Here is a 27,704-nt window from a genome sequence, read left to right as displayed (position 1 = left end):
AATCCTTCCAAGGTAGCTTAAGGAAAAAAGATAGGTTAAGAAAATCACAATTGTAATATTAAAATATAACAAATCATCCAGATCCTCCCACAAGGGAGCCTGTAGAATGCCCTATAGGGCGGGGTGAGGTCGACATTCGTAAGAGCAGGTTTGGAGGTGATATTTACCTGCTACCCTCAATTATTGTTGTTCTTGGCCAAGGCCATCCTAGCACAACACAACGACGTTGCTGTGGGTGTGGGGAGGCATAAAGCTGATCTACCAAATACAACTTTTGAACAAATGACGGTGCCTTTATACTGAATCAGCTGACTGACTTGCTTCCTGAGACCTTTTGGAGCAGGAATATCAAGGACTGGACCTTAGGAGTTATCGGCAACTTTATACCCTCCTCCCAAAAGGGAGCCTGTGGAGGCTAATGGTATACATCTAGGGTTGCCAGGTTGTTGGGCTGAGACTCATCCTGTATCTTTAGGAGAAGAGAAAGTCAGCCAAGTGCAGGTGTTCTTGCAACTCTGTAATGGGAAAAACCACAAGGTGGAATTCTCCCTTCTCCCTGCACAACTTTGAAAGATACAGAAGACCTCTTGGAGGCTGGGCCTGGCAACCAAGAGGTCTTCTGTATCTTTAAAGGTTGTGCAGGGGGAAGGGAGAATTCCACCTTGTGGTTTTTCCCATTACACAGTTGCAAGAACACCTGCACTTGGCTGACTTTCTGTTCTCCTAAAGATACAGGATCAGTCTCATGCCATGGACCTGGCAACCCTATATACATCATTTTAAAAAAATACTTAAAACACTAGTCAAAAGAGCTTTAAAAGGTAGTTCCAAATCTGAGTTGGAAGGTATTGGGGAAGGTGCTCTTTCAACTGCCTGGGGCTCACATCATTTATTTTTTGTTACTGTGGTGAATGGTGTTGAAAGCTACCGAGGGGTCAATGAGAAACAAGGGGGTAAGTCGGCATGGCTGCCCAACTCTTGTTGGTTCTAGGATGGGCTGGAGAGAGCAATGGGCACCACATGCCTAGCCCATCTTCTCTAATGGTAAAAGCTGCCCCCAGTGTCCTGACTCTCTAGACCTAACACAACCCTGGGGATGGCAGCATCTCTTGCCTTCCCTCAACCCACCATCTCCAATTGCCCAGAGACGTATTATCGCAACCAGCCCAAATGGGCAAAATGTCACAATGCACTGCTTTGATATAGTCCTAGGCAGAAATAGAAATATCATGCAGGGAAATTAGACAGTAAAAAACCACAACAGTCCCCCTCCAGGCGACATATCCAATAGCCCAAGCCATGGCCAGCAATCCCACTCAGAAGCAACCTGCCATATACACCCTTCATTTCCTTTGTGCAAAACACAGTACTTCCATAATATCACTTTTATACATGCCCTGCCTATACACTTAAGCTGCCATTCCTTCTTGCAGATCCCCTCAGCAATCTCTTGGGAACGGGGAATTCACCTTCCCAATCTCATACCCTGAGATCCTCATCGATCCTGACCCACGCTCAGGGACCTTACATAAGAACATAAGAACATAAGAAGAGCCTGCTGGATCAGGCCAGTGGCCCATCTAGTCCAGCATCCTGTTCTCACAGTGGCCAACCAGGTGCCTGGGGGGAGCCCGCAAGCAGGACCCGAGTGCAAGAACACTCTCCCCTCCTGAGGCTTCCGGCAACTGGTTTTCAGAAGCATGCTGCCTCTGACTAGGGTGGCAGAGCACAGCCATCATGGCTAGTAGCCATTGATAGCCCTGTCCTCCATGAATTTGTCTAATCTTCTTTTAAAGCCATCCAAGCTGGTGGCCATTACTGCATCTTGTGGGATCAAATTCCATAGTTTAACTATGCGCTGAGTAAAGAAGTACTTCCTTTTGTCTGTCCTGAATCTTCCAACATTCAGCTTCTTTGAATGTCCACGAGTTCTAGTATTATGAGAGAGGGAGAAGAACTTTTCTCTATCCACTTTCTCAATGCCATGCATAATTTTATACACTTCTATCATGTCTCCTCTGACCCGCCTTTTCTCTAAACTAAAAAGCCCCCAATGCTGCAACCATTCCTCGTAAGGGAGTCGCTCCATCCCCTTGATCATTCTGGTTGCCCTCTTCTGAACCTTTTCCAACTCTATAATATCCTTTCTGAGATGAGGCGACCAGAACTGTACATAGTATTCCAAATGCGGTCGCACCATAGATTTATACAACGGCATTATGATATCGGCTGTTTTATTTTCAATACCTTTCCTAATTATTGCTAGCATGGAATTTGCCTTTTTCACAGCTGCCACACACTGGGTCGACATTTTCATCGTGCTGTCCACCACAACCCCAAGGTCTCTCTCCTGGTTGGTCACCGCCAGTTCAGACCCCATGAGCGTATATGTGAAATTCAGATTTTTTGCTCCAATATGCATAATTTTACACTTGTTTATATTGAATTGCATTTGCCATTTTTCCGCCCATTCACTCAGTTTGGAGAGGTCTTTTTGGAGCTCTTCGCAATCCCTTTTTGTTTTAACAACCCTGAACAATTTAGTGTCGTCAGCAAACTTGGCCACTTCACTGCTCACTCCTAATTCTAGGTCATTAATGAACAAGTTGAAAAGTACAGGTCCCAATACCGATCCTTGAGGGACTCCACTTTCTACAGCCCTCCATTGGGAGAACTGTCTGTTTATTCCTACTCTCTGCTTTCTGCTTCTTAACCAATTCCTTATCCACAAGAGGACCTCTCCTCTTATTCCATGACTGCTAAGCTTCCTCAGAAGCCTTTGGTGAGGTACCTTGTCAAACGCTTTTTGAAAGTCTAAGTACACTATGTCCACTGGAGCAGCTCTATCTATATGCTTGTTGACACTCTCAAAGAATTCTAATAGGTTACTGAGACAGGACTTTCCCTTGCAGAAGCCATGCTGGCTCTGCTTCAGCAAGCCTTGTTCTTCTATGTGCTTAGTTAATCTAGCTTTAATAATACTTTCTACCAGTTTTCCAGGGACAGAAGTTAAGCTAACTGGCCTGTAATTTCTGGGATCCCCTCTGGATCCCTTTTTGAAGATTGGCGTTACATTTGCCACTTTCCAGTCCTCAGGCACGGAGGAGGACCCGAGGGACAAGTTACATATTTTAGTTAGCAGATCAGCAATTTCACCTTTGAGTTCTTTGAGAACTCTCGGGTGGATGCCATCTGGGCCCGGTGATTTGTCAGTTTTTATATTATCCATTAAGCTTAGAACTTCCTCTCTCGTTACCACTATTTGTCTTAGTTCCTCAGAATCCCTTCCTGCAAATGTTAGTTCAGGTTCAGGGATCTGTCCTATATCTTCCACTGTGAAGACAGATGCAAAGAATTCATTTAGCTTCTCTGCAATCTCCTTATCGTTCTTTAGTACACCTTTGACTCCCTTATCATCCAAGGGTCCAATTGTCTCCCTAGATGGTCTCCTGCTTTGAATGTATTTATAGAATTTTTTGTTGTTGGTTTTTATGTTCTTAGCAATGTGCTCCTCAAATTCTTTTTTAGCATCCCTTATTGTCTTCTTGCATTTCTTTTGCCAGAGTTTGTGTTCTTTTTTATTTTCTTCATTTGGACAAGACTTCCATTTTCTGAAGGAAGACTTTTTGCCTCTAAGAGCTTCCTTGACTTTGCTCGTTAACCATGCTGGTATCTTCTTGGCCCTGGCGGTACCTTTTCTGATCTGCGGTATGCAGTTGAGCTTCTAATGTAGTGTTTTTAAACAACTTCCAAGCATTTTCGAGTGATGTGACCCTCTGGACTTTGTTTTTCAGCTTTCTTTTTACCAATCCCCTCATTTTTGTGAAGTTTCCTCTTTTGGAGTCAAATGTGACCGTGTTGGATTTTCTTGGCAATTGGCCAGTTACATGTATGTTTAATTTAATAGCACTGTGGTCACTGCTCCCAATCGGTTCAACAACACTTACATCTCGCACCAGGTCCCGGTCCCCACTGAGGATTAAGTCCAGGGTTGCCGTCCCTCTGGTCGGTTCCATGACCAACTGATCTAGGGAATAGTCATTTAGAATATCTAGAAACTTTGCTTCTTTGTCATGACTGGAACACATATGCAGCCAGTCTATGTCCGGGTAGTTGAAGTCACCCATTACTACCACATTTCCTAGTTTGGATGCTTCCTCAATTTCATATCTCCTCTCAATGTGTCTGTCTGCAGTTACCAGGGGGTATCTCCCCCTCACTCTCACGGTGACCAAAGAGGAAATTCCCTTTAGTTGTGCCTCTTTGGAGTTGACCCTACTGGGGTCAGCTCATCGCCTGCAGCAGAGGTGCCTATTATCACACCACCTTCGAAAACAAGTGCAGGATGAGTCGACTCCAGCTGCCTCACTTTACTGCACCCTCGTCCATTGCTGTTCTTCTCCACTGGCTTCAGACTAGTCCACATTGCTGGAGAGTGACCACAGCTAATGAGAGGGGAGTGGATGAGATGATGGTTAATGTTCCTCCCTACTCTGAGTGTTCTGGCTGTCATCTCCTGCTGTCAGCTTCGGGTGTCCTCAGCCAGGGTGCCTATTATCTCCCTGCCCTGGAAAGCAAGCACAGGGCAGATACACTCCAGCCACCTTGCTTGCTGCTGCCAAGAGCAGCAGGGGGCTGGATGATGATAAATGCCGTTTTCTTCCAAGGAGCTCAAGGTAATAATACATCAGGGGTGGTGAACTTCTTTCAGCCTGAGAGCCACGTTTTCCCATAGGCAACCTTCCAGATGCCACATGCAAGTAGCGGGAAGGGCTAGAGGCAAAAGTGGATAAACCACACAGATGGTTCTTATCTCTGTACAGTAGGCTACGTTCCAGCTACCCAAAAGTCAGAGGTTTCCACATATACAAAGCTCGTACATCATCATCGCCATCATCAACTAACAAACTAATTAGCTAATTAATTAAATTTATATCCCACCCTTCCTCACAGAAGGAGCCCAGGGTGGCAAACAAAACACTAAAAGCACTCTAAAACATCTTAAAACAGATTTTAAAATACATTAAAACAAATCACCTTTAAAGACATCTTTAAAAAAAAAAAAGCTTTAAAACATCTTAAAAAGCAATTCCAACACAGACGCAGACTGGGATAAGGTCTCTACTTAAAAGTCTTGTTGAAAGAGGAAGGTCTTCAGTAGGTGCCAAAAAGATAACTGAGATGGCGCCTGTCTAATATTTAAGGGGAGGGAATTCCAAAGGGTAGGTACCACTACACTGAAGGTCTGCTTCCTATGTTGTGCAGAACGGACCTCCTGATAAGATGGTATCTGCAGGCCCTCACCTGCAGAGGGCAGTGACTGACTGGTTATATAAGGGGTAAGACGATCTTTCAGGTATCCTGGTCAAAAGCTGTATAGGGCTTTGTATATCAAAACCAGGACCTTGAACCTGACCCATTAGCTAATGGGCAGCCAGTGACATGTCAGCGATACCCTGCCCAAGTGAGCAGTCACGCTGCCGTATTTTGCACCAGCTGCAGCTTCTGGACCAACTTCAAAGGCAGCCCCACAAAAAGTGCATTACAGTAATCCAGCCTGGAGGTTACCAGTGCATGGACAACAGTGGTCCGGCTACCCTGGTCCCAAAATGGCTGCAGCTGTCTTACCAGCCAAACCTGGTAAAAGGCACTTCTAGCCATTGAGATCACCTGGGCCTCTAGTGACAAGGATGAATCCAGGAGCACCCCCAGGCTACAAACCTGCTCTCTCAAAGGGAGTACGATCCCATCCAAAGCAGGCAACTGACCAATTATCTGAACTTGGGAACCACCAACCGACAGCATCTCCATCTTGCTAGGATTCAGAGTCAGTTTATTGGCCCTCATCCAGTCCACCACTGAGTTCAGGCACCAATCCAGGGCTTGCACAGCCTCTCCCGATTCAGATGTTACAGACAAATAGAGCTGGGTATCATCAGTGTACTGTTGACACCTCACCCCAAATCTCCTGATGACCGCTCCCCAGGGATTCAAATTGATGTTAAACAGCATGCGGGACAAGATTGTACCCTGCGGCACCCCACAGCACAACTACCAGGAAGCCGAAAGAGAATCACCTAATGCTATTCTCTGAAAATGACTCTGGAACTATGATCAACAATATTAAAAGGTGCCGAGAAATCAAGTAACAGTTGCACTCCCCCTGTCCTTCCAATAAAGGTCATCCATCAGGGTGCCAAAGGACGATTCAGTCCCATAACCAGGCCTGAACCCAGATTGAAATGGGTCAAGATAATCAGTTTCATCCAATTGGTTTCATATCTCCTAACCAGACAAGCAAGAGGTATTATCACAGTTCAAGGACTCTGAAGAGAGGAGAGTTGTGGCGCTCATGTAATGTCCACAACATATGGTGCCTGTTTGCAAATGTACCCATGAGTCCAAAAAGGTTGGTGACTGCTGCCCTAAATATAAGGTAGTAAGGAACAGAACGAGATCCTTCCCTAATAGCAAGAAGACAGAGAGAGACAGAGAGACAGATATTAATAGAGACAGGTAGAGATAGCTAGCTACAGATATCCAGGTAAGTCATACACAAAGCAGTCCCATGAAAATCAAGTGAGAAGTCCCTGTTGAAATCTTCTGTACTGTTTGTACTTACTTGATCCCAGAAAATGCATCTTTAAGCGAAGGAAAAGAGGTACAAGCACAGAAAAGGCACTGTCAAAAGACACAACCAAAGAATGCATTGTTAGTGTCCAATAGAGAGATTTTAGCATTGGATAAAAACAGAGTTGAGCCAAAAGCTCTTACAATAACTTTTTGGGGTCAGATGCATGTTCATTTCAGGGTGGAGAATAAAAGACTTCGGAAAAGCAGACCCACTCCTTACATTTTTTAAAATGGTGCTTCAGTCATGTTGCTCTAGAGGCAGCTGTAGTGATCACACTCCCATTACTGCTGGGCTATCCCCCTCTTCCTAATCAGAAGATGAGAGCAGAGTGAGTATTTCCTGCTCCTGCCCTCACTCTGATGTCACCATCTTAAAGCCAAATCAGAGTAAGGGCAAAGGTGCTCATTCTGCCCCATCTCTGACGTCTTCTGGGTAGGATAGGAAGGGAATAATCGTCGCAGCAACGGGAATGTATGACCTCTTTATCCCTTTTCTTGCATTCCTCTTTCTCCAGTATTAATTGGGTGGCATACCTGGAGGTACATTTTTGCACAAGTCTCCTCAGTGATTAGCATTATGGGATTGGGAAATTGGTTTGGATTATGTCCCCTCCAAGCCTGTGACTTTGTATTTGTAAGACTGGAGTCTGTAGTAGAAGGAACTGCTGAACTGGTCAAACAAGTCTCTTTGTTAATGGGCCTGGCTAAGTCTGTTAGGGAGCCCATTTTACATATCTAAAGAGTTGGCCAAGTACAGATGTATTTCCATAGAACAACTATCAGGTGATGCTTCCAGAAAGATGTGGTAGGCCTTCCCTCTTCACCTGGCTGGAGGCTGTGTCATCCTAGAGCAGCCTTTCCCAACTAGTGGGCCACCAGATGTTGTTGGACCACAATTCCCATCTTTCCTGAACATTGGCAATGCTGGCTGAGGCTGATGGGAGTTGTGGTCCAACAACATTTGGTGGCCCACTAGTTGGGAAAGGCTGTCCTAGAGGTAGAAGAACAATAGGCGAGGGCCTAGCCTTTGTCTTAGTTTTCTCTGGAGCTGGAAAGAAATAGAGGTTGAACCCTAATGTGAGGAGCAAGATCTGTTGGAGTGTTAATGCTGTGAGTCCTACCATCTTATGCTCAGGTTGTATATATGTGTAAATAAAAACCATGTATCCTAAAGACACCACATCTCCAGTGACCTTCATTCCAAGGAAACTGAACCCTGGGTAATTGGTGGAACCCATGAAGTCTCTCACCTCTTGGAGATTGGAATGCACACAGCATGGAACGCCCTCCCTCTCGAGAGCCAGTTGGTGCATACATTCATTGGTTTTCGGGATCAGCTAAAAGCTTACCTATTTATCCAGGCTTTTAATGGCATGAATCCTTGATGTATGAGGAGGAATCGTCATTATACTACTTGATTTTATATTATACTTTTTTACTGGAACTGTCGTATTGTCAGTCTCCTTGTATATTTGAGGTACTGTGCCATGTGATCACTTGTTTGATGAAAGGCAGGTTTAAAATGAAATAAACCTCTTAAACCATTATGTTGTCATCATCTCACTCTTATTCTTTCTGGGCTGGCATATGTAAGGCAGAGGTTAAGCCAGTAAAGCAGGAGTTGCCAATCTTTTGGGGCCGGTGGGTACATTTGTGAACTGGAGAAACTGTCATGGGCACTGTATGTGTGCCACAACTCCTCCCCTCCAGCTGCAACCCCCTCCCCCAATTCCCCTGTGAAAAGAGCCTTCCAATTTTTAATGTTTTTATTTAACTGATTTTATATTCTTTGGGCGATAACCAAAAACCTCTCAGTGGTTTACATGCAACAATAGAAAACATTAATTAAGAAATAGCAATAAAATCAAACTTTAGAAACAGGTTCACCAAAAATATATCAAAATATAATTAAAACCAGCAGTTTTAAAACAGACATACAACATAAAATAAAAGTACTTCATAAAATAAAATTGCATAGGTAAAGAAGGCTTTGTTCAGGTCTAATTTCAGCAGGGGAGGGGCTGCATGGGTGCGGGTACAAAATTCTACATGCAGACTTTTCAGGCCAGTCGGTACATTTGGAATTTTGAGAGAGAGACTGTCACAAAATGGTGGCCATGGGGGGGTGGCACAACAGAAATGGCTGCCACATCTAAAAGAGCAGAAAAATGAGTGCTAATCTTCCACTATAAACTTCCACTAGATTTCTGGAACTAGATTTTGGTGCTGTATGAAAGATCAAATAAAATGCACGAATTACCAAGTAAGAAATCATCAGAATAATGGAATATAATGCAGTGTGAGCGCAGCCTTTCTCTCCTTTTGCTTCCCAGCTACCTGGCTTAGGCTTGTCCATTGGATTCTTGCTTTAAGCCGTTCTCATAAGCAATTCCTCTGGTTGCAGCTACCAGCTCAGTAGAGTATGTGCAATTTCTTTAGGCCTTTTCTTATATCGAACCTTCCCAGTTCAGCTGTTTTCTGGAATCCTGTAGCCAGGTTCCACATGGCTGTAACTGCCATGGAACCTTCTTCACCTGACTCTCCATAGAACAGGGGTGGGGGAACCTCAGGCCTGGGGGAGCACACATGGCCCTTGGGACTCTTTACAGGCAACCCCTCCCCAGCCACACCCTCTCTCTCCAGGCCACACCCCTCCCCAGCCACACCCTCTCTCCTTAGGCCACACCCCCTCTCTCCAGGCCACACCCCCTCCCCAGCCACCTCCTCTCTCCCCAGGTCACACCCCCTCCCCAGACACACCCTCTCTTCCCAGGCCACACCTCCTCCCCAGACACACCTTCTCCCTCCAGGCCACACCCCTCACCAGCCTTACTTCACACCCTCCTTGAGTGTTTTTGTCTGGCTGGAATGTGTCCTTGAACTCTAATCATGCCTCTTTCTTGCCTGTATGGAGGGTAGAGTGCGGCGTGTAGGTTAGAAAGTGGCCTCCTGTACAAATTTGCATCCATTGCTCTGCCCACGTTTGCCTCTGGTCCCTCTGGCATGTGGCCCCTGGAAGGATGTCTGAAAGGAAATGTGGCCCTCAGGCTGAAAAGGGTTCTCCTCCCCACTCTAGTACAAGCAGGCGAGTCTCTGCACCACAAGAATAAATGGACACAAATCGGACAGCAGAAATGGCAATATTCAAAAACCAGTGGGGGGAGATTTCAGCCTCCCAGGACACTCTGCACATGATGACCATCTTGCAATTTCTAAGAGAAAACGCAATGTGAAACTGCTGAATGACAATACATCAAGAGTTTCAGTATGATCACTTGTGGACTGAGCCAAGACAAAGGAATTTTAGCAGATTATATGTGTTAATTGGCTTTCTTCTTCTTCATTCAATTTGTATGCTACTGCTCCATACAAATGCACCCAAAGCGGCTCGCAACACAAAAGGGAACAAAATCCCATAGCAATATAACATTACAATAACAGTCCAATGCCCATTCACACACCATATTACAATCCAAACAAAGACTTTATTTTGATAATATAAATATTATAACATTTAAAATGCAGTAAAAAAAAGTAAGCTATAAGGACATACGAACCAGAGTCAGACATGAAAAACATTTCCAGTACAGTCAGATAAAGTAAAAGTAAGTGTACTGCCTTCAAGTCGATTCTGACTTACGGTGACCCTATGAATAGGGTTTTCATGAGGCTGAGAGGCAGTGACAGGCCCAAGGTCACCCAGTGAACTTCATGGCTGTGTGGGGATTTGAACCCTGGCCTCCCAGGTCGTAGTCCAGCACCTTAACCACTACACCACACTGGCTCTCACAGTCAGATATCAACAACAATATAAACAATATAAGTTCTTCAGAGATGTCCAATGCTGAAAGCAGCAAGCAGATTTCTTCAAGCCTGAATCAAAATGCTTTCTCCCCTCCCTCGGTGTAAAGGCTGGTGTTAACAGGCAGGGAGGCAGGACTTCAGGAGAGCAACTTCATGTGGGCCAGGTGGGCCAACAGCTCATCCAGCAATGCCAAGTTGCCTGTGTCATCGACAAGTGTTTTGAATTGAATTTAAGTTGGAAAAATGAGAAATTGAAGGAAGTGAAACGGGCAGATCTTTCTATCCCTGGTATGGAATGTGTGACATCACTGAAAGTATCACAAAGGCAGACATGGAAACCACTCAGAGTTGTGTTTGCAGGGTCAGCAGAACTAAGAAGAGGAAAGCAGCATGCCACATATTATCTGATGCTTATAAACAGTGGCAACTCCTAGAAGATGATACTGACTAACAAGTCCTCACCAACACCTAGGATCCAAAGATCCATCACCAGATTGCTTTGTATCTTGCTCCTGGTAAGGAGGACACAGTGGGCAAGACCTGAACACAAACAAATTGTTGCTTTATCGTTCATGTACTTTTTCTTACAGCTCATGCCTTCTTCCAATCTTGCTTCCATTTTTCTTCCCTCATTGCCCTCTCTTCCTTCCCAGTAGGGCAGGTGTGGGGAACCTTTGGCCTGCCAGATGCTGCTGCACTACAACCCCTATCATCCCTGGCCATTGGCCATCCTTGCTGGGTATGATGGGAGTTGTAGTTCAGGAATACCTGGAGGACCAAATGTTCCCCACACCTGTACTAGGGTTTTCAAGGGATACATGTCTGAAAAAACAAACAAACGTGGAAGGGACTTCAGTAATAAGGATGTAACAGCAGCAGGTGCAACAGCAAAGACATGCAACAGGAGGGGAGGATACGGCCTTCATGTCCTGCCTAAGGAATTGCATTAAGCATGCAGTTGGCTACTGTATGAAACTCGGCATGGCCAGAGCTTGGAAAAGTTACTTTTTTGAACTACAACTCCCATCAGCCCAATCCAGTGGCCATGCTGGCTGGGGCTGATGGGAGTTTTAGTTCAAAAAAAGTAATTTTTCCAAGCACCGGGCATGGCAGGGATGGGGAATCTGTAGCCCTCTGGGTGGTGTTGAAATCCAAATCCCATCAGCTCCCTGCCAGCATGCGCAATGGTCAGGGATGATGGGAGCTTGAGTCCAGCAGCATCTGGAGGGGGAAACGTTTCCCATCCCTGCTATATGGACTAGATAAGGGGATAGCAATAAGAATGCCCCTGTGGCTGCTTTGATGTTTTTTAAAAAAGGAAATGGCAATAAATATTATTCCATGCTAAAATGCTGCTCTGCATGAGAAATACCAAAGTCTTACTCATCTCTTAGGATGTCTTGATGTGGGCTTTTTTCTTTCTGCAGATCCTCAACAAGATCTGCTCAACAGCCTTCTACAGAAGCACACATTGTATTTTGTGTTTTATCAACTTCATGCTGCTCATGAACATCATCGCAACTCCCTTATGGCTCCGACATGACTTTGGGGATGGTTATTTCCTTTTGGGATTGTGGTTCATTTGTGACAAACAGTTACAGTGTCATGACATTTTTCTTCCTGTTGGTGGTAAGAGACAGGCAACTAGTTACTGTGAACCACGCAGAGAGCTTCGGCTGTGGGGCGGTATATAAATACAATAAATAAAGAAACTAGTTTACATTTTTCTGAGACCCTGGCTAAATGGGTTAGGAATGATCGGGGCTGTATATATTCTGTTCCATGTACAGCTAAATTAAGCAATTTGGGTAGAGGATGAAAGTTAAGTAAATTTATATACTTTACGTGGTATACTTTCTTCTGCAGTTGCTATGCACATTAACCCCTCAGCTTACATTACCCCTAGCACATATACACATACATATATGTGACACAATAGTATAGTGGAAGGAGAATGGAGAGTGCACCTCCAGGACTTTTTTTTTCATAGCAGGAGATGATGTCTCCTGCTGGAGCACCAGGATATCTGATGGTTCTTCTTTCTTTTTACATGTGAATGAGGTGATAATGAGGCTTTCAAGCCTGCCTATGAAAGATTAGCATAGACCAAATCAGAGAATACAAAAACCATAAAACAGAGATTGGGTTCTTTTTTCTTTGATGGAATTCTTACTTCATGCTACCAGTCTGAAGGACAACATTTTTTGGAAAGGTTTTTTTTTTCCTTTGCATTTCTAATTAAAAGCTAAAGGTTGCATTTCAGCTGACTAAGATCTTTTGTTAAAGCTCTATATGTTTTAACAGTTGAACCTATGCTGTCAGACGTTAGGCACACTGAGTTCAATGGAACTTACTACTGGGAAACTATGAATAAGATTGCAGTCATGCTGATCCTAACAAACTGGATACCATGCTATGTAGTACTATGGCTCTTTGGTGTTTGTGTGTGTGGTAATGCTTGATCAACACAGCTACTTCTATTTTTGGACTCCTCTTGGAGGCATGGCTATGAACTCTTGGGTGCATGTCTATGGACTCTCCCTGGGGGCTTGGCTATGGACTCTCTCTAGAGATGTGACTATGGGCCCTCCTTGGAGGTGTGGCCCTTCAAAATTTACCAATACATTACTGGGCATCTCTCTCTCTCTCTCTCTCTCTCTCTCTCTCTCTCTCTCTCTCTCTCTCTCTCTCCCTACCTACCTACCTACCTACCTCTCTCTCTCTCTCTCTCTCTCTCTCTCTCTCTCTCTCTCTCTCTATCTATCTATCTATCCCACCCTTCCTCCCAAAAGAAGCCCAAGCAAACAAAAACACTAAAACTAAAGCACTCTAAAACAGTAGAAACAAAGCCCTCTGAGGAGAGTGAAAGAAGAACTGGGCATGTTTAGCCTTGAGAAGAAAAGACTGAGGGGAGATATGATAACACTTGTCAAGTCCTTGAAAGGTTGTCACACAGAAGAAGGCCAGGATCTCTTCTCAATCATCCCAGAGGGCAGAACATGGAATAATGGGTTCATGTTGCAGGAAGCCAGATTGTGACTGAACATCAGGAAAGCTTCCTAACTGTTAGAGCAGTGCAAAATGGCACCAAAGACCTAGGGAGATGGTGGGCTCTCCAATAGTGGTGGCATTCAAGAGGCAGCTGGACAGCCACCTGTTGCGTTTGCTTTCACTTAGATTCCTGCACTGAGTAGGGGGTTGGATTCAGTGGCCTTACAGACCTCTTCCTACTCTACTATTCTGTGATTCCATGAAAAACAAAAGTTGTTAAAACATTAAAGCAAAGCATCTATAAAACATTTATTTCATTTATATCCCACCCTTTCTCCCAGGAGCCCAGGGCAGCAAACAAAAGCACTAAAACACTTTAAAACATCATAAAAACAGACTTCAAAATATATTAAAACAAAACAACCATTACAAATGTATTAAAACAAAATATCTTTAAAAGCATTTTAAAAAAAGCTTTAAAAACATTAAAAAGAAGGTTTAAAAATATATTAAAAACATATGAAAACAAAACACCTTGAAAACACATTAAAGCAAAATATCCTAAAACATTTATTTTTTTTAAAAAACAGCTTTAAGAACATCTTTAAAAGCTTTGCTCCCCCCCCCTTTATTTTCGTTTCCTCTAGTGTATTTGGATGCTGTCCGCCTTCTTTTGATACTGGCCTTAATGAGTTGCTTAACTGCCTTGACTTTGTCATGGGATCCTCTTAGTCGCCTCATGAAAAGGACGGTATCTGGAGACCTGATTTCTTCTGTGGCTAACTTCACTGCAGGTACTGTGTAAGCCATGCAGCAACAGATGATAGAACAGTACTTTTTTTTGAGGACTAGCTAAAAATCACAAAGCAGGGAGTTTGGGAAGAATATGGATTCAGGCTTGTTGTTAGAGAGGTGGCATGACATACTGCCTGTTCAGGGAAGCTTATGCATGGAGGGAGGGAAGGGACAATGGGAAGAATCATTCAATGCAGGGATAGCCTCTCCAGATGCTGTTGGACTCCAACTCTCATCAGCCACAGCCATCATAGCCAATGGTCAGGGTTGATGTTTGTTGGAGTCCAGCAACCTCTGGAGAGCACCATATTGGCTACCCCTGGTTTAAAGGAATGACTGAGCAAGCCCATAATAATACCATATGGCTATGCATCAAGTCAGTCCATCAAGTCAACCTGAAGATAATGCCAGATCCGATCCCTGACATAACTGAAGTATTTGATTGCACCCTAGGAGACCTTCAGTGAGCTGAGGGTGATGACATGGGACAGCAGTGGAGGTCAGGAGCATCAGGAGATACAAGGGTCTCAAGATGCACCAAGACACCCGCCATCTCTCTAATAATCTCAAGACTTGATTCCCCCAAAATAACTCTTATATTTAGAGCAATATTTATTAGGGCACCACAGCACCCCTGACATACGGCTATGCAAAATCAATTGTTGTATCAGAAAATATTTGGCCTGTTGCCTCAGGTGTGGCAGAAGATACTATTCCATTGTCCGTGTTGAAATAAGATTCAACTGTCAGTCTAGTCAGCTACTAGCCATGATGGCTATGGTCTCCCTCCCATCCGGTTGGCCACTGTGAGAACAGAATGCTGGACTAGATGGGCCATTGCTCTGACTCAGCAGGGCTCTTCCTACGTTCTCGTGTGTTTGGAATGGACAGGGGGGCACCATCTTGTTCTTCGCATCAGGCAGCAAAATATCTGGGGCTGGCCCTATAGGCTGGAGTGCATATAATGAAGTGGATTCTAATCCACAAAAGCTTGTGCCACAATAAAGCGTATTAGATTGTAAGGGACCACCTAACACATTTTGATTGTTCTAACTAATTGAATAAGGTTACAGAGGTTTGACCGATGAAAAATTATCAATGTATTTCTGATAGTAATTTTACATGTTACTGGAAGTGTTGTTAACTGTAAGGACACTTTGAAAGCAGTAAGATTTTTGGAGGGTTATAATTATAGTTTAATTATATAAATGATGTAAAGGGCCAAGCTGTGCGTTATACATATATACATTGGCAGAGCAGTTGGATTCATGTCTACTGAGAATAAGGCCCACTGAGTTCAGTGGGACTTACTCCCAAGGAAGTGTGTATAGCAGGGATGGGGAATTTATGCCCCCCCAGAAGGTGTTGAACTCCAGCTCCCATCAGTCCCAGCCAGCATGGCCAACGGTCAGGAATGATGGGAGTGGTAGTCCAGCACAACTGGAGGGCCAAAGGTTTCCTATCCCTGGTGTGTAAGATTATAGTGCTGCTTGTGTATAACTTGACATTGGGCGATTCAATATGATGTATGAATTATTGATGGATATACATATAAGGCATTTGTACAAGATAATTCTGAAAATAAAATTAAGAAATCCAAGAGAAGACAATGGGATAGATGCACAGCCTTAACTCTCTCTATTCTATAACTTTATAGGAATCTTCATGCTCTGTTCTCTAGGGATCACATACTTCAAGCTTACCATTGAAGTAGATTCAGATGGGAATCGTGCAACACCATACTGGGGTTTCTTCATAGGGTGCTTTGTCTGCTTCCTGTGTTTTGTTTTAGGTAAATACACTCCAAAAGGTGACCGTATACCCTACTCTTCAGAGGACAATCCTCTACTTGAAGGGCTGTCTGGCCCAAGCCCTTGTGAAAGATGTGGGACCATGAGAAGAGACAGCGCAAAGGGCTTGAAGTTGCCCATCAGCGATGAGCACCTGGACAGCTGAGTTAGGGATGGGGAATAAATTTGATTCAGTTCACATTTAAAGACAAACATACCTCATCTGCACTTCCCAAAACAACATGCAAACTGAAACACAGGCACCTTTCAAAATTAGCACTTCTCCAAATTTTGCAATGCAATTATGCAGCCAAGTAATGGGTGATAAAATGCATATACTCCGATAAAGTGTGCATAAAAATGAATATATCGGTGAAAATATACAAAAGTACATTGGGCTAAGTGCATATGAACATGTGTATATTGGAAGACATTTTCACTAAAATGCTGATGAATTTTCATGAAGACTTAAATTGTTCCCCCAACTCCAAAACTGATGTGGAAAACTAAAGATTAAAAAACAAGGAACTGAAAAAAACCGAAGTGGCCAGATTTGCCCATTTCTAGCAGACGCCTGGCTCACCCAGTCTTCCCCACTATAGTGAGATCTATTTCTATTTAAATTATATTAATCATTTCTAAATTTGCATCTATCCATATGTACATTTTATGCAAATCCATGTTCTCTTTTGTCTTCTTTTTTGGTCTTGCATTTCTTTCTTTCTTTCTTTCTTTGGTGATGCATATGTAAGCTACCCTAACACTCATGAGATTGAGACTGAGATTGAGGAGCGAGGCTAAGACTGAACCCAACGCTGATTAGCCAAGAGGAGCTAGTCCAGAAAGTGGTGTCACAATGCGCACTGACAAGGCCCAGACTCTTACTCTTAGGCCACATCCACACCATATATTTTAAGCACTTTTGAACCACTTTAAGCAGTCATGGCTTCCCCCAAAGAATCCTGGAAACTGACCATGGTTAGGAGACTCCTATTCTCCTCACAGAGCTACAATTCTCAGAATGGTTTAACAATCCATCCCTCTTCCCAGGAAACTCTGGGAAATGCAGCTATGCGAGGAGGAATAGAGAGTCTCCCAACAATTCTCAGCTCCTTTAACAACAGTTCCCAGGGTGCTTTGAGGAAAACCGTGACTGCTTAAAGTAGCATGACACTGCTTTAAATGTATAGGGTAGGTGTGGCCTTAGATATACACAGAAGTGGGCCATGTGATGGGGAGGACACCCTGGCATCACTGCAGCTTGGAGGATAGGGCAAAGCAGGGCAGCATCAGCTGAGAGGAACAACATAGGAACATAGGGAAATAACTGCCTTATACTGAGTCAGACCATTGGTCCATCTAGCTCAATATTGTCTGCACTGACTGGTGGTGGCTCTCCAGGATTTCAGACAGGATTCTCTCTTAGCCCTGACTCGAGATGCCAGGGATTGAACCAGGGAACCAAGGCAGATGCTCCACCACTGAGCTACGCCCTTCCCTATCAGAGAGCAGCATGAGCGTACCAGTGGGAAAACTGCATTTGTTTCACTAATGTGTCTGTGCAGCCCCATCCTCATCATTCTTCTGCTCTGGCCCAGCCCCATCCAGGTAATCTGCAGGGGCAGCACCCCACTCGCCACTACTGTGGATATCCGCTACAAAACTGCAAAAAAATGCTTATTTTAAAAGCATTTTTCTGATTTTAAAAGCAAATGCATCCCAACAGCTAGCAGTATGGTCAATATAGGATAGACTGGAACGATGTCCTTTTGGAAGCAAAGGGATTTGTGGCTCTGGCACTACAGATGACATTAAGAGCAAATTAACTTCTCAAGCTGCCTTATGGTGCGTCAGATCACTGAACCATATGGCGCAGTACTGGCTATTACATCTGGCAGTAATTTTACAAATGGGAGCCTTTCTCTGCCCTGCTAGTAGGATACTTTTGTATGGGGTGCTGGATATTCAGCCTGTCTATTGTGTGCTTGGCCACTGGGCTATGATCTTACAACTTCAGAGTGTCAGGAGCTGTCCAAAGTGCTGCACCTTGGACAGCTCCTTGAATGTTTGGACTAAAACTTGGAGCAGATTCCACTGCGTCACTGACACGGAGCCACCAGCCTCCACTGTCTATGATGTATGGATGAAGTCTGCACTGGCTTCCTATTTGTTTCCGGGCTAGATTCAAAGTGCTGGTTTTGACCTATAAAGCCCTACACGGCATGGGACCGCAATACCTGGTGGAACGCCTCTCCCAATATGAACCTACCTGTACACTGCGCTCAACATCTAAGGCCCTCCTCCAAGTACCATCCCATCGAGAAGCTCGGAGGGTGGTGACTAGAGCTAGGGCCTTTTCAGTGGTGGCCCCCGAACTGTGGAACAGTCCTCTCGATGAGGTGCGCCTGGCGCCGACGCTACTATCTTTTCGGCGCCAGGTGAAAACCTTTTTATACTCCCAGGCATTTTAAAGTGTATTCTAACAGCATTTCTGTATTTTGGACGTTGTTTGGTTCTTTTGTTGTTTGTTTGTTTTGTTTCTTGATTTATTGTATTTATTGTATTTATATATTGTGCTGGTTTTTATCTTTTTGTACACCGCCCAGAGAGCCTCCAGGCTTAGGGCGGTATATAAATTAAATTAAATAAAATAAATAAATAAATAGTACACTTGGGTCAATTTAGGCTCTGGACTTAGTAGTCTTATGGCGGGGGCTCTTTAGATGGTAATGCATATTACTTCACTTCTTTCAAAATGGGACAAGCCCCTGCTGAGCTTAGGGCCATCCTCTTCTTCAGCCTGCTGAGTGGTGACTGCTCCCCAGAGTCTTACCCCAATGGCACCACTGCATTCGAAATTCACACTTCTCTGAATTTTACAGAGTGACTCTCCAACCCCCCCCCCTCAATGTGCACAAAATGTGTGTATATATATTAGAGGAAAGTGTGCATAAATGTCATTGTCAAAATCCACATTGCAAAATTTTTACATTTGTCAATTTAAGAAAGAACAACAACCCTGCTCTATTTATGGGACTACGGCTAGCTACAAAATTGAATTATATAGTGAATTCTGTAAAGCAATCTTGCAGAACTAGCTATGGTCTATACTTTTTTCTCTCTCCCCCACCCCCAGGAACTTTCAGTCTGCTGGAGCACAGGAGGTCGATCTTAGCAAAAAAAGATGAGCATCCAAACAATACCAGCACCGGGTTCAAAAGGCGTCACTATTGGATCACATGATAACTCCTGTGTAGTCCATGGGTTGTGCCTACAATCATAAGCATTCTTCCCTATGAGCCATATATGAGGCCCTGAAGCCTGGACAATGAACATTTTGTGTGGTGATGTCACTTTGGGATGTGGAAGGGCCTCTGTGACATATCCATTTGCATCAGCATAATTTATCCCATTTGTCAAGTCATCTTCCAGAAGTGCCCTAATGGAACCATTGAGCTATATAATCTATTAAAAGCATGTTTTCTTTTTAGCAAAACTGAACAACTCATCATTTCTTTCCCAAATGGAATATCACTTCTCATTTCCACTTCCCCCCACTATTCCTTCTACACGGCACCAATGAAAATACACGTTTTGTCGAATGGATGTTTCTCAGTTAAGATATGTGACGCTATACATGATCCTTTAATTATTCAATATATCATGGCTACTTTTGTCTGTGTATTTATTATCTTTATTCCAAAATTCACATATCTCTTCTGGCTAGAGATGGGAGAGAAATTTGGATCAGTTTGTGAATGTTCCTAATTTACACTTCCCAAAACAATACACAGTCATCCTTTGGAATTCACACCTCTGAATTTTGCAAAGTGGCTCTCCAATCCCCCAAAGTGTGTACAAAAATGTGTGTATATTTTAAAAGAAAGTGTGCATAAAATGCCTATATTAGTGAAAATAACCACAAATAATATAGCAGGACATTGCTGGCAAAAATGTAAATGTTATGGCAAAATTGCTTTCAGAAACAGAAGTAATTTTGAAACAAACATATTTGTGCAAGGATTTTCCTTATTTTCATGCTTCATGAAGAAACAAATTTTCATGATGCGGAAATGTGACCACCTGAATTTTTATGTATACACATTTCAGGTTCTCTTCAGTCCTGTTCTTTTGGAGATACATAACTCTAACCAAGGCTGAAAAGCCAACAAGCCTTGGCTCATCCCCATTACTCAGTACTATAGCAGATAAGAGCCTATGCTCAATCACAAGAATAAGTGGCATGTTTTCAACCTCCATATTTTGAATATTTACAAGCGAGCAGTTTTATTTTTTTAACAGGCTGCTTGAAATAATAAGAACAGAGATTACAAGTCTATACATAATATACACAATTAATTGGTATTCCAGAGTCATTCAGTTGTCTTTCATCTTGGACACAGTGGTGGAGCTGGAGAGGTTTGAAATGTTCTGGGTGCCTGTTCAAGGGAGAAAGGGCAGCTGGCCTGGGCCTACCATTAGACAGAGTGAAGTGGCCTCTTTAGATGACAGCTAGGGATGGAAGAGAAGTTTGATTCGATCTGAATTTTAATGTGAACTTACCCGATTTGCAGTTCCTGAACCAAAACACAGCTGTGCTCCAAAATCTCTGTGAATTTTTAAAATTTGGGGGGGGGGCATGCTACGCACCACTCAAATTCTATATTCTTCTTTAGGAGGAGGTCCAAGGGAGTTACCTAGGTAGCACATTATTTTATGAGCTTTGAGTAATACCCACAAATGCCAAGAATGGGTTCACGTTTGTTCATGTTGTCTGGTTCTAGAGGTTCTCAAATGGCTTTCACTAAGTCAGATTTTGAGAAGATAGTGCGACCTTCATCAGCCAAATCCAATCTGGTGCCCTCCAGATTGCTGCCCTGGGCAGTGCTGCCCTGGTGAGTGCTCTCAATTAATTAATTAATTAAAGTTGGTGGACTCCAGCTCCCATCAGTTCCAGCAAGCATGGCCAGTGGTTAAGAGCACCAGAAGGGCATCAGGTTGGCAACGGCTGTTCAGTGCTATTTCAATCCAGAACCATTTCAAACCCTCTTTGATTATTTTCTTCTTAGTAAAGACGTGCCCCCTTTGGGCTCTATTGGACTGTTTATTTGTTTACCTGGGGTGCAATCCAGTTCAAGTTGCTGGTGCTTACCTTGAAAGCCCTAAATAGCTTGGGTTCCAGACAGGAGACCTTTCCCCATATCAGCTTGCCCATGTCTTCAGATCTTCTACAGTGCTGCTCCAAGTATCCTCTTTAGTGAGGCACAATATGCATCCACAAAGGACAGGACTTTTTCTGTGGCAGGACCCCAACTTTGGAATGCCCTCCCCAAGAAGGCACATCTGGCACTGACATTGCAAGCTTTTTGGTGCCAGGGAAGTCCTTCCTCTTTGCCCAAGTTTCTTTGGTTTTATCAGATGTTTGGAATTTTGCCCTATTCTGCTCTGTAGCTTTATGGGTGGGTTTTTATTCTCTCATTTTGTTGTTTGGTGGTTTAAAATTATATTTATATATTGTATGAATTAGTTGTATTCACACTTTTGTATGAATTAGTCATATTCACACTTTTGTACAGCACCGTGGAATCTTTTGGTGAAGGGCAGTAAGAACTATTTTAAACAAACACAAACATCTTTGATCTTCTCATCTGTCAAGTTAGCAACACAAACAATTGCAATCAATTGACACAGGACAACAATTAACTGGCAGTGAGGATAACATTTTAAATGTTCTCATAGAACATTTCACAGTAGATTACAGTGTTTACCCTGGGCCTATATAGCATTATCAGAGATGGTGATATCTAGCAGCAAATCAGAAGTACTGTTGTTTATTGTTTATAGACTCTGAGCCACCTTAGACATTTATGGAAAGGCGGGATACAAATATTTTAAAGGCACAAACAAGTCAGGATTGGGAATCCTTACATCCCCAACACCTTGTGGTCCACTGCCAAACTGCCAATCACCAGATGTTATGGCTTTCAAAGGGGCCCCCTCCCAGTGCTCATCAGCTAATCTGTGCTAAGAGGAGCTCCTTTGAAGGTGGTGATCTCCTCTCAGTGCTGATCAGCTGATAGGCAGTGAGAGGGAGCCTCTTTGAAGGTCAGCTAATTCCAGCCATGTCTTTACCTGTTCCACACTTGATGTCACATATCCCTGTAGGCCGGAGCTTCCCCACTGCTGAAATAAGTAGTGTCTCCTGGCCTTCAAGGTCTCAAGCAAGGTCCCACATAGTGCCCTCCGGATGTTCTTCAACTGCAACTCCCATCAGCCCCAGCCAGCTTGGCCGGTGGTCAGGGATGATGTTGTTATAATTCAACAACATTTGGAGGGGCCCTCTGACCATTCTTATACAATCAGAGGCTTCTTCCACTATGAAGTGAGTGCTAGCACATTGTGGTTAAAAACTGACTTTCATTGTACCCATAGGAGCTGGGGATTGGTAGCAGCAGGCAGAAAGAGAGATGGTGTGTGTAATGTGTGACATCACTGAAACTATCACAAAGGCAGGCATGGAAACCACTCAGGGCTGGGGTTGGTGGATGAGTGGTACAGAGAAAAGGAGCCAGGACACCAGTTATTACCTGTTGCTGAAGGCTGGTACCAACTCCACAGAGAGATGATATCGAGTAAGAAGGTATGTCCCAATCCACTGGCTGCAAGGATTTGTTGCCAGATAGTTTTGTATCTTGCCCCTGGTAAAGGGGACACAGTAGGCAAAATTTGGACACTAACAAGTTGCTTCTTGATTCACAAATTTTCTTCTTACAGTTGTCACCTCTCTAACTTCAAGTCCCTCCTTCCCCTCTCCTTCCTCCTTACCCTTTCCTTCTTACTTCTAGGACCTTATAGGGATAAACGTCTAAAAAACAAACTGCGAAGTGCAGGTGTGGCATCAGCAACTGGCATCCTTGGGCAGATGCTGAGGCTCCATCACTCTGGCAGGGTCCATTGCTGGTGTCTACCCTGTCTCTCTCACACACATACCTCCACCTCAGCCTGGGACTCTGGGCAGCTGGGTCTGGCCACCAGAATACCACTTTAGGGGCTGTATGGAAAATTAAAATGGGAACTTTAGGGCTGGGAGCTGAATGTGGACCTCCAGACCTCTCTATCTAGCCCTCAAGATTCTCCCAGACACACACTCTATTGGTCCTGCTTTGCACTCTTCTTGAACTCTGGTAATGTCTCTCACTTCCTTAGATGGAGGATAGAGTCGGATGTGTGAGTGTGTGTAGACACTAGCCTATGGTCCATTGTCCCACCCACCTTTGCCTCAGGCCCCGCCCATCATTGGCACGTGGCCCCAGAATGCAATGCAGCCCTCTGGCAGGAAAAGGTTCCCCAAGCCCGTCTTCAGCCACAAGGATGGCAGAACAGCATGTTACTGAGCGAGCTGCTGGATGTGGCAACAGATTTTAAAATGAGCAAATTTAGGCCTATCCTAAATTGATCTCCAGAAAGCTGGCTTGTTTATCTATTTATTGCATTTATATGCCACCTTTCCTCCATGGCACACATGGCTCCCCAGTCCATATTATCTTCATAGCAACCCTGTTAGGTTAAACTGAGAGCTGATGACTGGCTGAAGCTCACCCTGTGAGCTTCATGACTGAGAGGGGATTTGAACCCTGGTCTCCCAGGTCCTAGCCCAATACCCTAACCACTGCATCACATTGGTTCATTTCATGCAAACTCATTTTAAATGCAACCTTATGCTACAATCCCATGCACAGCCACCTCAGAGCAAGGCACATAGAAACCAATGGAATCCACAGAAACCAGTGGAATCCATAGAAACCAGTGGGGAAGGGCTGTTGCTCAGTGGCAGAGCATCTGCCTTGCATGCAGAAGGTCTCAGGTTCAATTCCTAGCACCCCCAGGTAGGGCTAGGAGAGACTCTTGCCTGAAACCCTGGAGTGCTGCTGCCAGTCAGTGTAGACAATACTGAGCTAGATGGACCTATGGTCTGTCTCTGTATAAGACAGCTTCCTATGTTCCTATACAGCCTAGAGTAAACATTCATGGGGTTATTGGACTGTTAGGTCATTCATACTTTGTTCATGCATTGCATTGAGCAAGAAAGGGCCGATCACAGAGCTCGTAGTTATGGAAGGAAGCCGTCTCTAACTCCATTGAATAAGAATCTGAGGATTTTGATGAAGGTATCATTTTGCTGTGAATGGATAACTCCACAGAGGTATTTGTAAATCCATAGAGGTATCCATCAGTAATGAATAGCATTTCACAGCAATAATCAACGTCCAGTTAAACAAAGGCATTTTAATTCAATGTGAATGAAGTAACTGACAAGTCGCTCTTGTTAGGCAGCTGTAAATGGAGATAGAGCCAATGACAGATGCTACCACAGCCAATGATAGCCAGAGCCAAGTCATGCTAGTTTTGTCCCCATCCTCCTCCCTGCTGAATTTTACAATGGAGGAGGAAGCTGAGAGATAGTGCCACCCTCCGGGCAAGTTCTAAGAAGACAGGCACATGTGGGTTGGCTGAGGGGAAGCTGAGGTTGGTCAGGCAGCGTTCCATTTGTCTGCAAAGACCAGCCTCCACTGAGATGGACCAATGGTCTCATTCAGTAGAAGGCAGCTTCTTGCTTTCATTTTTGTGTTCAAAGTATCTTGCAAGCCCAATGGCACAGAGAGGAGATGTGACAGTCATCAGGCTGGATAAATAAAAGGGGACGGAGCCTAAAAGGCCCTGGAGGAGATGATCACAAGGCCTCTGCTTCCTTCCAACCCTTATTAGAGCACGTTGCTCTGTAGAAGCTCGCCATGGTACTGAAACAAACAGTCTGCCTTCCTCCTTTGGCTCCTCCATGGGAACAGGACAGTTCTCCCCCCTGTTCCACTGTATGAATATCAAGTCTTACTATTCTATGAGTATCTGATGACCCTGGGCTTTCCCTTTTCTGCAGATCCTCATCAAGATCTGCAAGGTATATTTCCAAAAAAGGACTTACTTTGTGTGGTGCTGTGTCAACCTCGTTTTGCTCGTAATTGTCACAGGAGCTCCCTTACAGCTGTGGTATTATTTTGAGCCAGGCCATTTTTTCATGATGGGATGGTGGACTGTATGTGATCAGTTAGGGTGTGATGAAATTTTTGTCACGGAAGGTAAGTGACATGATGGGTTAATATTTTTTTCAGGTCCTGGGTAATTGATCACCAGGGCAACAAACCATTTAGTATGTTAAGCTGAAGTTGTGTTAACTTGTGTTTAAAAAGAACAAACAAGTGTGCGAGTTAATTAATGCATACTTCAAATGGTATATCTTATTACACAAATTTCTCCTACTTTGCCCAATTTAGGGTGACACTATTGTGCCAAATAGGTATCTAGGAACACACCAGGATTTCCTCCCCTCCCCATTCAACACTTTAGCTGCTAACAAGGTATTTCTTGCCTCCACCATGGACTGAATGAGTTCCAGCTGATTGGCCCCACTCCACTGCTCTGGATTTTCAACTTTCAAGGAGCTGTCCAAGGTTCTGAACCTGTTTTTTTCAGGAATAGGTTTCAGCACCTTTGTTTGGACTAAAACTTGGAACGGATTCACTGCCCCACTGACACCTGAGCCACCAGTCTCCACTGCTTAGGGGTCATCCACGGGGGGGGGGTCTGTTGCTCAGTAGGTGAAAACTGAAGGTCAACAACCAGGGAAAACCAACAAAGAGGACAGGAGATGCCCCCAGAATAACCCTGGCACTACAATGACACCAATTTATTTCTGTTCCCAATACCAGACTTGAATGTGGATTTGACTGTGAGAATAATCTGTAAGTCACTTGAGAATCTCTTTGGGCAACAAAACAGGCTATAAGCATTCTAAATAAATAAATAGAAATAGTTGTGGTGCGGGGGCAGAGGGAGGGAGACTGACTCCCACTGAAACTGCATCATGCAGGCAGGGTAGGCCCCACCCTTTTCACCCAGCCATGATCCCAACAAAAATCACCTCCATGCCCTATTGGGGGAGGGGGGGAGTCTCTCATTGAGATATTGCTCATGTATTTCTTATTGTGATTGAGTGGTTAGCTTTTCCTATGCATTTTCTTGTTTGGTGCTTTCAGTATGTTATACGGAAAGGCAGTATATAAATGTAGCAATTTCAAAGGGGTCTGAGATTTCATCAGTACACAACCCAATTGGCAGAGTATACTGTAAATCCAAGTTTCAGTCCTAGGACTAGACTCTCCCTCCTCATGGAAAAAAAGCCACAATGAATGAAATTCATGATCAGAGCCTCCTCCTTTCCATCAGAAATGCAGAAGGTCCAACCCCCATGGGGACTCAAATTCTACTCGGAGCAGAGGTGCTAGGGGAGGAAGTGCCTTAATCTAGGCCAGCCTGTACTAACCTGGTGCCCTCCAGATGTTTTGGACTACCTGGTGTAACTTGGACTCCTTTGGAAAAAGGCTCAGGACTCTTGGGACTATAGTGTGAGGGTCAAGAAGACTGACAATCTATAATTAGGTGCTGGAAAGGAATACTTTTCAATCTTACAAATGGGCAATATTGCCTGGAACAAATCTTCAAAAAGCTAGGAACAAGGATGATCAAAACCCTGGACAGACAATGCTAGTTGGAGTAGACAAAGGATGGGGAAACCGTGGGCTTCCAGATGTTGCTGGGCTACAACCCCCATCATCCCTGCCCATTGTCCAGGCTGGCTGGGGATGATGGGACTTGAAGTCCAATGCCATCTGAAGGGCCACAGGTGAGCCACCCCAGGAACAGGCAAGTGGACCCATAGTCTGAGCCACTCTAAGGAAGCTTCATATGTAATTGCTCTTTTTTAAAATTTCTTCTAGTATATCTGGATGCTGCTCGGATCCTATCGTTAGTAGCTATTATTGCATGTTTAATTGCTTTGCTGTCATCACGGGATCTATTTTCTCGCCTTACAACCATGGATCTATGTGATACCCTGATTTCTTCTCTGGCTAACTTCAGCACAGGTATGTTTGAACGCACGTAGGCAGTACCTCTGAAACCTCAGAAACGAAAGGGGTGTTGGGGGGCAGAGAGGGGGATGAATGCCTTTTACTGTGTGTAGATGTTCAGTGCTCCAAATAGTATTTTGTTCCTTCATGTGACTAATATAACAAAAACATACTAAATTGGGGGGGGAAATGCAATTCTGCTCAACTGGCATAATCTATAGAAGTCACAGTTCACTTTAGTCCTTGATCTGGATCATCTGGGCACAGAAAATTCTATTTTTAATTAGACATACCCATTGTTGATTTTATTCTGTCAGTGTTCAATATTGCCTGATGTTCATGATAATAATAATGATAATAAAGTACATTATTATAATATGTTTGTGCCACTGGTGTACATGTTGCTCAATGTTCATAACAATAATGATAATAAATCTATCATCATCATCATCATCATTATTGTGTCATCTGTATATATGTACATGACAGGTCTCTACCCGAAGGTGCTTAGGATGTAAAAAAAAATGTCAGGAAACAACAGAGGAAGTGGAGAATGGACTCATAGCTAGACAGGGGAAGAATTAAACATAGGGTTGGGAAGGGGTGGGGGCAGGAGATACAGCATCCACCTCCTGACTGAGAGCAGGAGGCTTCAGTCCTGTGGGGTGCTGCTCTGCAAGAACCTTCTTGTGTAGCAGCAGACTGCAACCTGCAGGGTTTGATCCTG

General features: G+C 44.0%; 1 protein-coding gene across 1 annotated transcript in view; it reads right to left on the bottom strand.

The window, feature by feature from the left end:
• Positions 1–27,704, bottom strand: part of LOC133370856 (uncharacterized) — an 89,294-nt gene that overhangs the window by 21,689 nt on the left and 39,901 nt on the right. The gene's annotated exons all lie outside the window — the stretch shown is intronic.

The sequence above is a fragment of the Rhineura floridana genome, chromosome 15 (genome assembly GCF_030035675.1).
Source record: "Rhineura floridana isolate rRhiFlo1 chromosome 15, rRhiFlo1.hap2, whole genome shotgun sequence".
NCBI lineage: Eukaryota > Metazoa > Chordata > Lepidosauria > Squamata > Rhineuridae > Rhineura > Rhineura floridana.
Note: the sequence above shows the minus strand (reverse complement) of the source record. Positions and strands in the feature narration are given on the sequence as shown.